The 17,610-nt window shown below is 43.3% G+C and overlaps 1 protein-coding gene across 4 annotated transcripts in view; it reads right to left on the bottom strand.

Moving 5' to 3' along the window:
* Nucleotides 1-17,610, bottom strand: part of LOC132882161 (NACHT, LRR and PYD domains-containing protein 12-like) — a 92,620-nt gene that overhangs the window by 21,309 nt on the left and 53,701 nt on the right. The gene's annotated exons all lie outside the window — the stretch shown is intronic.

The raw sequence follows: 17,610 nt of genomic DNA, 5'->3' as shown, positions 1-17,610 counted from the left end.
ACGGCATACAAAAACTCGCTGTCCGACCTGCGGAAGCATATTGAGGTCTGGAAGCGTTTTATTCCAAGAGAAAGCTTGCAGTGAAGTTGTCTGTGCTTTTAGAGCTAGCGATAATGTTGCAATAGCTATGCAGTCTGGTTAGTCAAATGACTTTCTATGGATTTTCCCGCTAAGTTGCCGTAGCCTTGTCCACAGCTAATGTTAACTCATAGCTAGTTAACTTGGCCACTGTTAGTTAGCATGTAAAAACAGAGTTACACTAACATGAATAACGTTAACTTATCTGAAGACCTTTCAGAAATATGTTTTAGCATAATCTTGTCAAATAAACAGCATGTAGAAATCCTACTTTTCTAGTAACATGAGTGACCCAATATGATTTCGAGTTTGAAAAGTGTTTGCTAGCATGTCAGGTGGAGCGTCACTGACTAGCTAGCTTAACGTTAAACCACCGTGATGCACAGCATGTGTTCATTTTGTGAATTCACAAAATAATCCAGCCGGTCACTTCAGAGGCATGAGGTATTATAAGCGTTGTGACAATAATACAACAGTGCGTTGACAGAAAATGTACTTTTAATACTTAAGTATTTTTAAAAGCAAGTACTTCACTACTTTAACTTAAGTAAACGTTTGACTGTAGAACTTTCACTTGTATCGGAGTCACATTTGACCAGTGGGATCTGTACTCTGACTTAAGTAATGAACTTGGGTTCTTTGTCCACCTCTGGAAATTAGTAATAATTCAAGACCGCTTTAGGATCTTAGTGAAAGAACTATGGAGGAAAACTGCATGGGTTTAATACTGCTTGTTCACTGGGCTGCTTATGTTACACAGATCTGGCAACCCTGTTCATCGCAGATACACAAAGACAGACTGAAAGAAAACTCACCAACACAAACTCTCAACTGTCAGAATATCAAAAAGTCAACAAAAGAATAGTTGATGTGAGAGAGAGTTCTAGATCTTTCCATCTTGCATGAAATGCCGAGCTACATATATCGATCAGAGGTTTAACCTGAGCTGCCAAATAATATTCTTTAAAATGAGGTAATGCCATCCCCCCTCCCCCCCCCCCTTGGAAGTTGTAGTGTTTTAAATTTAACCCTGGGTTTCTGACCCTGCCATATGAATCTGGAGATGATTTTATTCAGTTCTGAAAACTATTTTAAGGAAATTTCTACAGGAAGTGCTTGAAATAAAGAGAGAGATCTTGGAAGTATATTCATTTTTACACTGTCTATTCTATGACTGAGGCTGAGGAAAGAGATCGAGCTCCACTTTTGTACGTCTTCTTTCATTTTTGTTCAAAGAGGCTCATAATTTATCTTTGTTACTGATGTGATTTCTTTTGGTATATTTATATATCCCCTAAGTGTTTTAACGAGTTCTGGTCCCAATTAAGATGATATTTCTCTTTAAGGTGTTTAGGAGGTATGTATTTAAAAGTCAGAATCTGAGTTTTTTGTATGTTCAATTTATATCCTGCAAACTCGCCAAATCTTTCTAAAAGGTCCATTAATTTGACAAATGAACTAGATGGGCTCATTAAAAATATCAAAACATGGTCTGCATATAGCGCCACCTTGTGATCATCCCCCTTAATGGTTACGCCTTTGATATCTTCTGTCCGTCTCAGCCACTGTGCTAAAGGCTCTATAGAAAGTGCAGAAAGTAAAGGGGAAAGTGGACAGCCCTGTCTCGCTCCACGCTGTAGTATAATAGTGTCTGAGAGAGAACCGTTTATTTTTATCCGGGCTGATGGTTTGTCATAAAGTGTACACACACCCTGAATGAAATTTTCATGGATGCCAAATCTTTTAAGGGCCTTATATCGGAAAATCCAGCTGACTGAGTCGAAGGCTTTCTCTGCGTCCGAGCTAATTCTGAGGGCTTCAAGATGATTTTGTTGGATGTAATGCAGTATGTGCAGGGACCGCCTGATGTTATCCTGAGCTTGTCTTTGCGAGACAAACCCAGTCTGGTCATTATGTATAATCCGAGGGAGGATTTTTTCCAGCCTTTTGGCCAGGATGGCTGTATATCATTTATAATCAACGTTTAACACCAAAATGGGTCGAAACGATGCACATTCTAATTTATCCTTTCCCTCTTTAGGGAGAACAGAAATGACCGCCTCCTTCAGGAGGCATTTTTAAATCCACTAAAGTTGTATTGCAAGCCTGAAGAAGACTTGGCATTAATTAAATTCGTAGGGCGTTATACCGCTCTGAAGGGAGACCGTCAGGACCTGGGGATTTGTTTGCTTTCAATCTGGAGATGGCACTGTTAAGTTCTGCCTCAGTTATTGCTGCTGTTAAGATCCGATTGTGTTCCTCTGAAGCTGCAGGTAGATTAAGAGAGTTGAGAAATTCACCAATCTGCTGTCTCACACACTTCAACAGATTTAATACTGACTTTAAAGATGATGAGTGTAGTGGTCTGACAAAGTCAAAACACTTCGGATGCTGTTTAGTTGTTACGTGCTTATCTCAAACACTGTGTCCGGCTGTTACTCATCCCCGTATTCAATGATGGCAGGAAGAGGGCAGGCAGGCAGGAAGACAGCAGGTGGTCAGGCAGGCAAGCAGACAAGTAGGCAGGCAAGGCCGGGATAGAAAGAGGTGGACAGCAGGCAGGCAAGCAGGTGGCACACAGTGGTGTAAAATACAATAGATTGTAGAGATCCACAGAAGGGTTATTCAGAGTGAGCCCTCGAGATGAGTATTTAGTGCTCTTAGGGCAAACTATATATGTTAAAAAAAAAAAGGTTATTCCAAAGATGGAACTTCCAAAGGGTGAAATCAAAGTCATCTGAGAGTTAAAGGAGAACTGAAGGCAAATTTATCATCAAAATTCTATTCCTCATTTTATTAAATATAGGAATGCATTTTTGATCGCTATTTTGTCACTGCTATGGACCTTGTGCATGTGACGTCATGGTCACGTGTTTATCTGTTTACACCGCCATATTGGGGATCATGCTTTCGCAAGTTTGTAAGTGATACCCGCTGTCGCGATGTCGTCTTCTCAAGTCTGCCTCTCGACTTATGCTGAATCCCTGGATGTCACAGCAAAAAAAAAAAAAAAAAATCGCTATAGAGATAAGATTGCTGTCTTAGGGGTCGACCCATGTATCATTAGTAAGAGTGAAACCAAATCTGTGCTTGATTGTTCAAGTAATGAGCTGCCAGACGCAAGTTACCCCGATGTATATCACTATCTAATCAACACGCCAGGGGGTTACAGTGGTCAGTCACTAAAAGCCTACAAGTCACTAGAAGCTTACAGATATTTCTCCTCAGGATGGGGACGGAACGTGCTAGTTCATACGCGTGAAAAGCGTTTTCTTATTTCTTCACAGGTGCGTACCATACATTGACTTTTCAGAATAGATCTTATTTGCATATCGCTATTATCGATGTTGAAACGAAACAATCCTGTTTGAACAAAAATAAGAACTTATAGTAATACAAATAATACCAGGGTCTAGGAATACTCAATGGCTCAGCAACAAACCACTCTGCTTGACTTTTCTGGCCGTGAGTGGGCATGATTGAAAATGGAAAGTATACTTGTATTGACTAAACTGGAACGGACTCACTGTTTTATCTTCCTGGGACCTTGCCTCTCAGCCCGTTCGCCTCTCAGCCCGCTCGCGCGTAGCCTCTCAGCCCGTTCCCGCGCAGCCTCTCAGCTGCGCAGTCCCTCAGGCCGCTCGCGCGCACTCTGTGTGGATCATATGCGAGCAGGATGGTGTTATTGTGAGTGGCCACTGCACATGTATGGCAGGTCTGGGAGAAGTCTGCTCACATGTAGCAGCAACCAGTCTTTCATTCGAAACTCACATTGATAACATCACCCGGATAGCTTTCTTTCATCTCAGAAATATTGCAAAGATAAGAAATTTAACCCGTTGGTGACTGACCCCTTGAAAATGGTTCCTCCAGGAACGATTACTTTTCAGTTGTCAAGACAACGTAAAAACTAAAATACAAAAACAGAAAGATACGTCACAATGCTCTTGTGCACAAAACAAAATGCTCTTGTATTTTAGTTTTTCCGTTGTCTTGACAACTGAAATGTCATCGTTCCTGGAGGAACCATTTTCAAGGGGTCAGTCACCAAAGGGTTTAATGTCATTGCTTGACACAGAAAAACTAGTCCATGCTTTCGTTACCTCCAGGTTGGATTATTGTAATGCCTTACTGTCTGGATGTTCCAATAAGTGCATAAATAAGCTCCAGTTAGTTCAAAATGCAGCAGCAAGAGTCCTTACTAGAACTAGAAAATATGACCACATCACGCCTGTCTTATCCACACTGCATTGGCTCCCAATCAAATTTCGTATTGATTATAAAATACTACTATTGACCTTTAAAAGCACTAAATGGTCTCGCACCACAGTACCTGAGTGAACTTCTCGTCCTCTATGACCCGCCACGCCTACTCAGATCAAAAGGTGCAGGCTATCTGCTGGTACCTCGTATAGTGAAGGCTACATCAGGGGGCAGAGCCTTTTCTTACAAAGCCCCACAGTTATGGAACAGCCTTCCAAGTAATGTTCAGGAATCAGACACAGTCTCAGCATTTAAGTCTAGGCTGAAAACATATCTGTTTAGTCAAGCCTTTTGTTAATGGTGTTTATGAGGTAAAGGTGTAGATCTAGAGGGTCCTCAGACATAGAGTGTTTTGGTAAACTGGGATGTATGGATGCTGTCAGTCCCCACTCGCTTGCTCACTTGAGTTTGTTGACGGTGTAGTGGCTGGCTGCTTTATGTCCCGGGGCTCCCTCATGCCTGTGTTACCTTCTGGCTCTCTCCTTTTAGTTATGCTGTCATAGTTAGTTGCCGGAGTCCCTGCTTGTACTCGGTGCAATATGTATACTGCTCCTACTTATTCAGGTGACATTGGGCATACCTAACAACCTGTGTTTTCTTTCCCTCCCTCCCCCCCCCCCCCAATCTGTCCCTCTGAGTTACATGTAGTCAACAGGAAATCTTTTGGTGGAGAGGGTGGAGACCTCGACTGGCTATCGTAGCCTGCAGGGAATCGGCCGTCAGACTTGTTGTGTGTTATGCCTGATGTAAAGACTCGTCTCTGCTAGCCTACCACACAGATTTAATACTTGTCCTTTTTAGGGCATACCTAACATGTGTTTTCTTTCTCTCTCTTCCCCCCCAATCTGTCCCTCTGAGTTACGTGTTGGTCCTGGGATTGAGATGCTGGCCTCTTCTGCCCCTCGGACCTACCTGATCCATCCTGGTGCCCTGTGTCTGGTCAGAGTTTTATTGCACCGCTCCTGTGAAGGACGGCCCCATGAGGACAGTTGAGGGTTATACCTGGAGGATGCTCTAGACTCTTACAGTAATGCTTTTATGGCTGAGGACTACAGTTGTCTTGCTAACTTTAGGACTGCAGTTATCATGAACAGTTTTGCACTCAAGTTTCCATCAATGAAGAGTTATAACATCAACAAAACTGTACTCATGTTAAAACTGTTATTATAGTCAGGCTGGCTGTTGTTGCCCAAATGAGGATGGATTCCCTTTTGAGTCTGGTTCCTCTCGAGGTTTCTTCCTCATGTCGTCTGAGGGAGTTTTTCCTTGCCACCGTCGCCACAGGCTTGCTCATTGGGGATAGATTAGAGATAAAATTAGCTCATGTCATTCAAATTCTGTAAAGCTGCTTCGCGACAATGTTTATTGTTAAAAGCGCTATATAAATAAACTTGACACTTCTTCCTCCGCTCTTGATCAGCGGGGAACCGGTAAAACGATAAACCCTTCGTGCTTTTTCTGTTAGAGCACCCTACTGCCACACAACAAGCCATTCTGACTGAAAATGTTAATCACTCTCCAAAAACTTCTGCGTGTGAAGTGAGCTGCGGCTTGATACCCAATATGGCGGATAAACAAACTTGACCTCTGACCTATGACGTAGGTACACAAGGTCCATAGCAAGTTATGAGTGTTTGAAATATGCTATGCAATATATCAGTCCATATGTCAAAGTAATGGCCGTAATCGAGATTCGTTGAGACCTGTGCGAGACATCGTAGGACGGAAGTAAAACTTACAGCAGAAATCAAAGTGACCAACATCTGCCAACGTTCCCCGTGTCCGAAATTGCACACTCGTTCACTACTCCCCATGTAGGGAATTACTGTATAGTGAGCTCATGGGTAAAATGAAAAAACACTTTCGGACACTAGTCCGTCGCACTGGTATTTACGTCATTACTGTCGCACAATTAAAATGTGCCAGGTCAGTCGGCTGGTGGGTTTCAAAATAATAAATACATGCATGTGTTTTTGTGATAAATTCATATTATACTGAGCGTATTTCACACAAAGTACCTGCATCTTTCAGTTTTTTTTTTAATCAAGGCTGAATACTTTCTTCTCTGCCGCGGCCTTTTATGAAATCAAATTTGAGACTTTTAATTTGATTTCTTTCAGCGCGATCACAATGCATGATGGGATATATTGCTTTGGTTAGTGACCATCGCTGTACACTATTTTTCGTGGTGCATTGTGGGATACTTTGAGTGCATTATATAGGGTGTAAATAATCCCCACTTAGGTTTCAGACAGCGCTACAAAATGGCGTCCCTACTATATAGTGCCCTATATCGTGAGTAGGGAGCGATTTCAGACACGGGTTGTCAAAAGACGCGCGCGCCCTCTTTCGAATGCTGATGTAATCAAGCCGGAAGTTTTGTTTGTTTTGATAGCAATCAGGAAAGTTTGAACAAAGTAGGCAGTAATCGTCATTTAAACTCTTTTGTGCAATATTTCGTTTGGAAAACAGTTTTCAAAATGGCGGCACGGACACCTGGCTGACACTTCACATTTCGAAGTCTCGCACAACTCTCGTGAAGATCATGCAGATAAGCGCCGCCTGCCATGGACCAAACGAACTAAATTCAACACGGCTAAACACCGAATAGGCCGATAAGCATAATATTTAATTGCAATTAGTTGCCAATACGAGTCACGATATAAGGTTACTAAAACTAAAAACGTAATTGAACAACACGTTAAGAAATAAAGCAAATTTATAAATGACTTCTGTTCTCCTTTAAAGGAACAGTCCACCGTATTTCCATAATGAAATATGCTCTTATCTGAATTGAGACGAGCTGCTCCGTACCTATCCGAGCTTTGCGCGACCTCCCAGTCAGTCAGACGCAGTCAGACGCGCTGTCACTCCTGTTAGCAATGTAGCTAGGCTCAGCATGGCCAACGGTATTTTTTGGGGCTGTAGTTAGATGTGACCAAACTCTTCCGCGTTTTTCCTGTTTACATAGGTTTATATGACCAGTGACATGAAACAAGTTCAGTTACACAAATTGAAACGTAGTGATTTTCTATGCTATGGAAAGTCCGCACTATAATGACGGGCGTACTAACACCTTCTGCGCGCTTCAGCAGCGTATTGATACGGAGCTCAGATATCAATGCGCTGCCGAAGCGCGCAGAAGGTGTTAGTACGCCTGCAGGGGCGGTCCTGGGGATGGGCCGACCGGGCAGCCGCCCGGGGCGGCATTACGGGGGGGCGGCGCGGGCGCGAAAAAAAAAATTCCCTTCCCCCCCCCCCAAAAAAAAAAAAGACGGGCGTGTGTGTGTGTGAACATTTTGGATGGGGAAGCCCAATAGACCCTTTTCACTGACGTCACCGGAAACCAGAAGTAAACAAACCCTGTGCCATATTGGAAGACCAACAAACTCGTGATTAGGGGGAAATAACGGCAGTGCGCCGAATTTAAACCCATGAGGCACTTGATTCATCATAAACCTACAATGGTAAACTTTTGTGCTGTGTTAGGGTGTTCTAACAAAGCTGATGGGAAAGGTGAAAAGAAGTCGTTCTTCAGAATACCAGCTGTGATTGAGACACAAGCAAACCAAGGAGCTTTCTGCCAGGAGACAGAGAATAAGTGCATTACTGAGTGTCTCTGAGCAAAGGAAAAATGTATCAATTGTTGCCCTTCCCACGGGAATCATCGCGGGCTCGAGAGACGAGACCTGACAAGTTAGTTCGTTGGTAGCAGAACAAAATGTCTGGACACAAATCGGGTTTTCAGAAAAGGAAAGAAAATAAACGGAGGGTCGAAAATACAAAAAAGGAGGCAGAAAATGCAAAACGAGTTTTAAGGTAGGACAAATGGTTACTTTTTAAGGCAGCCCGCCGTGGCTGCAGGCTTTCAGTTGTGTCATTGAATGGTTACTTTTCTGAGGCAGCCCGCTGTGGCTGCCTGCAGGCTTATTTATTATAGCCCATTTAGTTAAAATAGTTGATCTAAAATGTTTATAGTTATAGTTATGTGATTGTTGTCCTGATTTAGACTGGTGTTTTTTTTTTTTTTTTTGGGGGGGGGGGGGGGGGGGGGGGTTTGAGCGATGTTGCACCCGGGTCCAGATTAGGGCAGAACCGGCCCTGGCTACATTTCAGGTGTAGTTTGTTTTATGAATGTATGTACTTGTATAGATGTGTACTTGGTCTTCCAATATAGCGCTTAACAAAATCTTGCGGCGCGGTGACGTCATGCGGTAGCGCAGGCGACGTCATCAGTGTGTGTGTGTGCCTAACTTGTCGTACCCCCATAATATGCACAATCCCGCCAGCGGAACGTTGTACTAGTCATCAAAAAGACTTTACTACTATAGTACTACACTACTATGACATTACACAGAGTCTTAAGTAATACATTACGACTTGATCATTGCCATTCTGGTAACAGCAAATTTATAACGGGCCGTGTCCGCGACGTACAACACACGACGAGAAATGTTTAAACGACCATGTAAAGCTGTTAACATTCTGTTGGCTAATACAGAGCCCAATGTGGGGGGCGGCACGAGCGCGGGCGCAAAAAAAAAAGTCCCCCCCCCCCCCCCCCAAAAAAAAAGACCGGGGGGGGGGGGGGGGGGGGGGGGGGGCAGCAGGGGGTTTCGCCCAGGGAGTAAATCACTCTAGGATCGCCACTGTACGCCTGTCATTATAATGCGGACTTTCCATAGCATAGAAAATCGCTACGTTGCAATTTGTGTAACTGAACTTGTTTCATATCACTGGTCATATAAACCTATGTAAACAGGAAAAACGTGGAAGAGTTTGGTCGCATCTAACTACAGCCCCAAAAAATACCGTTGGCCATACTGAGCCTAGCTACATTGCTAACAGGAGTGACAGCGCGTCTGACTGACTGGGAGGTCGCGCAAAGCTCGGATAGGTACGGAGCAGCTCGTCTCAATTCAGATAAGAGCATATTTCATTATGGAAATACGGTGGACTGTTCCTTTAAGTCTAACTGTTCAAGCACAGCTTTGAAGTGGAATAAATAAATGAATGAATGAATGAATGAAACGAAACCCCACAGCTATTGGTCTCCAGCATCTTCCATTGTCTAACTGAGACTCAACTGAGCACACGGAAGACACCATCTTCTACCTGAACAGGTGACCTAAGGCTCCGTCAAAATAAAAGTTCCAAGCTGAGTGCCAGTAAATCGAAAGCAAAAAATATGAATCTCTAAACCAAAGCAAGTTTAAATTAAAGTTTGGCTCCTACAATGAGTGCGGAAAATTAACTTTATTATTCAGAACATCATGAGGATTTAATATCACCTGTTTATTCTAATGAACACTGCGAGTTGGCCTAGTGGTTAGCGTGTCTGCCTCTCGACTGGGAGATTGTGAGCTGTACTCACGATCGAGTCATACCAAAGACCATCATAAAAATAGCACCGACTGCCATCTGGTGAGGCACGCTGCAATACAGATACGACTGGTGGGGCGGAGCCATGGGGTGGCCAGTAGTGGCCAAGGCCACCCTAAATTAACCTCTGGCCATCCCTCCAGCCACCCCAACACTGCTGAGTTCTGCAAAAAAGTTGCCGACAATGTCTGTATGCAGTTGTTCCCATACAGACGCAATTCAACCACATGCTCTCAAACCAGTAGTTCTCCACCCAAACAGTAGGTGGCAGTAATGCACTCAATTTGAATATCAACCACCACCAACACAATTACAGAACAACAAGTCCGCTGCCAGCAGCGAAGTTAACATAATCGTCACAGGTAAGTTTATAACAAACAGAATGAAGTTTATTCACTATATCTGAAATGTTTCTTGTGCTAATCTATGTAAGTTGTGTGTTATGGAACCAGATACTATCTAGTAAAATTTGCCAAGTTAACTTAGGCTGTTAATTTACCAGCATGTAAGTCACAAGCTAGAAACACTTTCTCCGTGTCCGTGCCATTTAAAAGAAAATATTGAGTTTGAATAAAGTATGAATCATGCTGATATGCGGCACGGTGGTGTAGTGGTTAGCACTGTCGCCTCACAGTAAGAAGGTTGTGGGTTCGAGCCCAGTGGCTGGCAGGGGCCTTTCTGTGTGGAGTTTGCATGTTCTCCCCGTGTCTGTGCGGGTTTCCTCCGGGTGCTCCGGTTTCCCCCACAGTCCAAAGACATGCAGTTAGGTTAACATGGGGCGGCCTTGGGCTGAAGTTCCCTTGAGCAAGGTACTTAACCCCTGACTGCTCCCCGGGCGCTGTAGTATGGCTGCCCACTGCCCTGGGTGTGTGCGCATGCATGTGTTCACTGCTTCAGATGGGTCAAATGCAGAGGATTAATCTCACTGTGCATGTGATAAATAAAGGTTTCTTCAATATAATGCAAGCAGATAACTTTGAAATAATTTCCCATAATGTTAAGTTTGTCAAATTTTGCACCTGTCAGTCAAAATGAAGAGAAAAACTACTTCCTACTTGGTCAGTCAGTGTAGTAAGCCCAGTACTGAGAGGAGGGAAAGTGGTTTGGAGAGGGAGATGCAGGATGACCATGATGAGACGGAGTCAGACAGTGAAGGAGAGTGCTCACCAGTTGCTCTTCATGGAAGTGAACTTACAGGAACTGGACCTGAGGTACAGCGCACCACCTGCCTTCTGCATTTAGGTTCAGTCCCTCTATAGCAGGGGTATTCAACTAAAATTTAAAGAGGTCCAGTTGGAGAAAATTTCTTGAAGCAAAGGCCTGGAAGATCATAATGTCTAACTATTTAATGTGATACAGTGCTCAGTGTAAATTAGTACACCCCCTTTGAAAAGTAACATTTTAAACAATATCTCAATGAACACAAACAATTTCCAAAATGTTGACAAGACAAAGTTTAATGTAACATCTGTTTAACTTATAACGGGAAAAAGTAAGGTTAATAATATAACTTAGATTACACGTTTTTCAGTTTTACTCAAATTAGGGTGGTGCAAAAATGAGTACACCCCACAACAAAAACTACTACATCTAGTACTTTGTATGGCCTCCATGATTTTTAATGACAGCACCAAGTCTTCTAGGCATGGAATGAACAAGTTGGCAACATTTTGCAACATCAATCTTTTTCCATTCTTCAACAATGACCTCTTTTAGTGACTGGATGCTGGATGGAGAGTGATGCTCAACTTGTCTCTTCAGAATTCCCCATAGGTGTTCGATTGGGTTCAGATCAGGAGACATACTTGGCCACTGAATCATTTTTCACCCTGTTCTTCTTCAGAAATCCAACAGTGGCCTTAGATGTGTGTTTAGTCATGTTGGAAAAGTGCACGACGACCAAGGGCACGGAGTGATGGTAGCAGCTTCTCTTTCAGTATGGAGCAATACGTCTGTGAATTCATGATGCCATCAATGAAATGCAGCTCCCCGACACCAGCAGCACTCATGCAGCCCCACATAAGGACACTGCCACCACCATGTTTCACTGTAGGCACCATGCATTTTTCTTTGTATTCCTCACCTTTGCGATGCCATACAATTTTGAAGCCATCAGTTCCAAAAACATTTATCTTGGTCTCATCACTCCAGAGTATAGAGTCCCAGTAGTCTTCATCTTTGTCAGCATGGGCCCTGGCAAACTCTAGGTGGGTTTTTTTGTGCCTGGGCTTCAGGAGAGGTTTCTTTCGTGGATGACATCCATGCATGCCATTCCTCTGCAGTGGATGCCATATTGTGTCACAGGAAATAGTCACCCCAGTTTGGCTTTCTACTTCTTTAAATAACTGCAGTGAACTTGCATGCCGATTTTCTTCAACCCTTCTCATCAGAAGATGCTCCTGTTGAGGTGTTAACTTCCGTGGATGACCTGGACATCTCTGTGAGATGTTTGCAGTTCCATCTTTCTTAAATTTTTGTACTACTTTTGCTACAGTATTCTGACTGATAAGTAAAGCTTTGCTGATCTTCTTGTAGCCTTCACCTTTGTGGTGGAAAGAAATTATTTTCTTTGGGGAATCCTGAAGAGACAAGTTGAGCATCACTCTCCATCCAGCATCCAATCACTAAAAGAGGTCATTGTTGAAGAATGGAAAAAGATTGATGTTGCAAAATGTTGCCAACTTGTTTATTCCATGCCTAGAAGACTTGGTGCTGTCATTAAAAATCATGGAGGCCATACAAAGTGCTAGATGTAGTAGTTTTTGTTGTGGGGTGTACTCATTTTTGCACCACCCTAATTTGAGTAAAACTGAAAAAATGTGTAATCTAAGTTATATTATTAACCTTACTTCACATTATAAGTTAAACAGATGTTATATTAAACTTTGTCTTGTCAACATTTTGGAAATTGTTTGTGTTCATTGAAATAGTGTTTAAAATGTTACTTTTCAAAGGGGGTGTACTCATTTACGCTGAGCACTGTATATATTTAAGTAGGGGCGGCACGGTGGTGTAGTGGTTAGCGCTGTCGCCTCACAGCAAGAAGGTCCTGGGTTCAAGCCCCGTGACCAGCAAGGGCCTTTCTGTGCGGAGTCTGCATGTTCTCCCCGTGTCCGCGTGGGTTTCCTCCGGGTGCTCCGGTTTCCCCCACAGTCCAAAGACATGCAGGTTAGGTTAACTGGTGACTCTAAATTGACCGTAGGTGTGAATGTGAGTGTGAATGGTTGTCTGTGTCTATGTGTCAGCCCTGTGATGACCTGGCAACTTGTCCAGGGTGTACCCCGCCTTTCGCCCGTAGTCAGCTGGGATAGGCTTCAGCTTGCCTGCGACCCTGTAGGACAGGATAAAGCGGCTACAGATAATGAGATGAGATGAGATATTTAAGTAGCCTAGTAGATGGATCAACATCTGCATGTATTCAATACCTGACTGTCAAATAAAATGAATTCAGGACAATTCGAAAACCTTTTGACAATATTTATTGTCAGGTAACATAGAACTGAACATATATGTATGATTGCTGATATGTATAATGTTCTCTCATTTACTAAATAAAAAGTAGGGCTGCATTTCAAAATAAGAGAAAATAAAATGTGAAAATTGTGCATGTTCAAATAAAGTGCTTAACTTCAGAAAAATAAAATAAAGGGAGGAAAGGCTTGAATTTCCCCTTTTCTGTTTCACATCTTGACTCAACAGTCTCAACCAATTTTACAGACAAATCTCAACACATCTTAACAACTGAACAGTTTTAGGGGCTCACTTTCATCCCCTCTTATATTCAACTCCCCCACTTTTTTGCTCAGTGAGAGAATTGAGCTCCAGCTTGTCCTGCCAGGATTTTAAACCTGGGCTTGAATGGAGTCCGGGCCATTCTCATACACGTGTGGAGGTGCTCATTGGTGAGCCTGGAACGATATTTAGTTTTATGTTCATTGTGGAGAAAGCTGCCTCGCAGTTGTGTGTGGAGCCAAACATGGTCAAAATGTATAGGGCTACTTTCCTCAGACCTGGGAAAGCGGTCTCAGGGACCATTTGGAGCCAGAAAGTGGCTTCTTACAAACTGCTCTTTCAGGGCCACATCAACCAATTGCATCTGCAGAGGCCCAGCATTTACCCATTTAGAGTGCTGTGTCACTTCCTTTGAGAACCCCCTGACATCTGTGATGAGAAATGGGTTCTGCATGAACATGGTGAGCTGCTGTCCAAAGCTGAAGCTGTCCAAACGGTTGCTGAAGTTTACAATCAGCTTATCAATAAAGTCAACAAAAGAAGACACGTCTCGCTGTCCCTGAACCTGTTCCTGCACTGCTGGGAAGTGTGCACAGTCTCCCTGCAGGTCTTCCTTGAACACCAAGTTTCCTCTGAAAGGAGCGGACAGCTGTCATCAGTTCACAAATTGAATTGTCCTTGCCCTGTAGCCTCAAATTCAGTTCATTCAGATGTGAAGTGATATCAACCAAAAAGGCCACATTGTCCATCTGTTTCTCATTTCCAAAAAGAGAGAAAAAACTGTTGCCTTCTGACTTTTTAGCTCTGCCAAAAAAGATGCTACTTCCCTCCTAATGGACCAAAAGCGCGCCAACACCCTGCCTTTGCTGAGCCATCTCACACTGTTGTGTAGCAAAAGATCATCAGCATTGGCATCAACTTCTCTGAGGAACTCGCTAAGCATGCGATGCTGGTGGGAAGAGGATGCCCTGAGAGAATTGATCATTTTCATCATTGTATTCATCACCTCAACATGCTCATCTGACAGGGAGGCGCAGAGGACGGATTGATGAATGATGCAATGGTAAGCTGTGAGCTCAGGATTGTCCTCTTTCAGTCTTGCTACAGCTCCTTTCTCTCTCCTGATCATAGCAGGGGCTCCATCTGTGGTTATTGAAACCACTTATTTTGGCTTTATTCCTCTCTTTGTTAACATCTCCTTCATGGCCAGCATCATTGTTTTTCCCCTTAAGGCGTCGGCGACAGCCATGGGGCGCTACTGCTGGAAACGAGCATCCAGCAGTTGCAAGAAGTCTGTCTTGCTCATCATCCATTTCCTAGCTTGGTGTATGTCAACATCAAGTTCCTTTTCCACTCTATTCCATATCCTCTTAGGGGTTAGAACGTCGAACAGCACCTGCTTCTGGATAGCACTATTATCGAGTCTACACACGTGCCAGATACTTTAGGTGTTGCATTATACAAAAGTCACGTATGGGACTTGTTTTGGTAATTTTACGCAACTTCTCATTTGAAATGCAGAAGCTCCAATCAACCTCTGTTCCCTCCCTTTCTGCCTGTGCTGGCACATTTTTTCTTTCAAAACCACATCGGACCATTTTTCACAGGAAGCCATGCCAGACGGTTTCCACTTTGTTTAACTCATCCTCTGTCAAATCCCATGCTTGGACACTATACAGGAGTCTTGATTGGATACAGGTGGTGAGGAATTTCACTCTGGTTTCCAGACGTATCCGCTTGTCAGTCAGAACATGTTTCAGGTCGTTCCATTTTTGGTATGCTGCACCAATTCGGGTGTGCAAAGATTGAGCAGTATTCTCTGAGTTGGTAATGGTGTTTCCTAAATACTTGAAACTTCGAACGTTTTTTAAAGCATTTGACCCGATGCTCACTAGGCTTGGAAGTTCCATTACATATTCGTCAACATTAAAAACCATTGTTTCAGTCTTGGTATACGAGATTTGGATTCCAAACCGTCTAAAGGTGTTATCATAAATATTGAACATATATTGCAATTATTCTTTTGTTTTGGCAAATAGCACCTGATCATCAGCATATAGTAGCTCGGTGACTTGTGCATTTCCATATGCCGGTGCTTTCCTCCGAAGCTCCCGGGGAGACACCTCATTGGGCATACAATAGTTGATCTTGATCCCTGCATCAGCGTCGGTCTTTAAAATTCCACTCTTGGCAACTAACTACAAAGTCCATATAAACATTAAAGATCAGAGGTGATTCAAGAGCACCCTGTCGGCATCCAACAAGAGTTTGAAAGAAGTTGGTCGATCCTTTGATGCATGCCTTGGTACCAGTGTACAGGGCACGTAGAATCGCAATTAGACGTGGACATCTTAGTCGAATATTGAGGCACTGGAACAAGGCATCTCTAGGGATCCAATCATATGCAGCCTTAAGATCGATGAAAGCTACGTATACAGGTCTTTTGGACTTCTTTGATGTCTTCAGAATGTGACGAAGGACAAAGATGGCATCACATGTCGACTTATTAGCTCTGAAACCAAATTGGGATGGTAGTAGAATGGACTCGTAGTTCTCTTGCATTCTCCCGACTATTATTGCTTTTGAGAGCGTCGCGATCATGCTCAGGCCTCGGTAGTTTTCAGCCATTGATTTCAGGCCCCTCTTATAAAAAGACAGGTGATAGTTGCTGTAAGCCACTTTGTGGGGATTTGGAGGCATGACCATATAATTTCAACCAATAGCACGATGTATTTCAGCAGCATAGTAGATGATGAATATTTCAGGTGTTCTGAATATACTTTGTCAGTGCCTTGGCATCTACCGTTTTTAAATCTTCTCATGCTGTCTTCTACTTCTCTAGGGCTAGGTGGAGACTCATCAATCCAAGGTAGATCATCTGGTGGAAGGTGTGGATAATCGTGCGGGTGCTCCAGCTCTGGTTGAGGGGCATATGGTCTAGAGGCGAAGTGACTGGAGAAATGTGCTTCAAGCTTCTCTCGCTTAATTAATAGGTTCTTCTCACGAGTCAACGAAGTGTGACATTTCAACAATCTAAACTCTTCCTCTGTATCCCGTTGTTCACTTGCAAAGTTTAGTTGTTGGGCTTTGGATTCAAAGTAGGCATTTTTAAGCTTATTGCGCAACTGTTTCACATCACTAGCCAATTTTTTCTTCTTTACATGGTCTTTCTCTCTGTGAAATTGCATCAGAAGCTCTTGATACTCAGGATTTGTTGATCTCATTTATCCTTCGTCTAGGGACACTTTCTCTGGAGGCATCTTGTATGGCATTTGTGACATGTTCAATTCTATCAACAGTCAGATTGCAACTCTTATGTGGCTGATCCTGTAACAACGTATCAAGTTTGTTGCTATATGCGGCTTGGACAGAAGGATCGTCCCTCAAACACCGCAAGTCTTGAAACCTAGTCGGAGGTCATTTTCTGGAGAAAAACCTTTTTAATGCCCTTTTAGTTGGAAGGCGGGCGTTCATGACTACAACACGGTGATCCGACTCAAAGGGTAGACTTTGCATGGGGTACACCCTGCAGTTACTGGTGACACGTTTGACAAACCACTCAGTCATGATGTAGTCTAATCTTTTGTATCCTAAGTTAGACTTAAAGGACCATCTATGTTCATCTGATTTTGTTTTAAACATAGTATTGAGAATGTACAGAGAGGTGTCTTCTGCAGTTTCTATGAGTTTTGAGCCATTAAAGCTTGTTAGGTTTTCATCATGAAAGGGGCCAACACATTTCCAACTAGTGGGGTCACAATCGTGACCGATGGTGGCATTGAAATCTCCAGCAACAATCACTTTATATGATGGATGGTCTTTTTTTATTCTGTAGTATAGCTTTTCCAAGTGCTCGGTAGAAGGCTTCTTTGGTACTGTTAGCATACTCTTCTGTTGGACAGTAGCAGCTGTAGATTGCCAGTTTAATACCGTTTACTTTGACCCTCACGGCTGTTAATCTGCCTTCCAAGATGTGTTGTACATCAACCAATGTTACATGTGGGGCCAGCACCACAGCTACCCCTGCACGGGCAACTTTCAGTCCATTGTACACTACACGCCATCCTTTGAACACGACCATACTGATCAGTATGGTCTACATGGCGGCGCACACGGGTGCTGCGGCTCGAGGCTCCCCGCTACTTTGCACCCTTT

The sequence above is a fragment of the Neoarius graeffei genome, chromosome 2 (genome assembly GCF_027579695.1).
Source record: "Neoarius graeffei isolate fNeoGra1 chromosome 2, fNeoGra1.pri, whole genome shotgun sequence".
NCBI lineage: Eukaryota > Metazoa > Chordata > Actinopteri > Siluriformes > Ariidae > Neoarius > Neoarius graeffei.
Note: the sequence above shows the minus strand (reverse complement) of the source record. Positions and strands in the feature narration are given on the sequence as shown.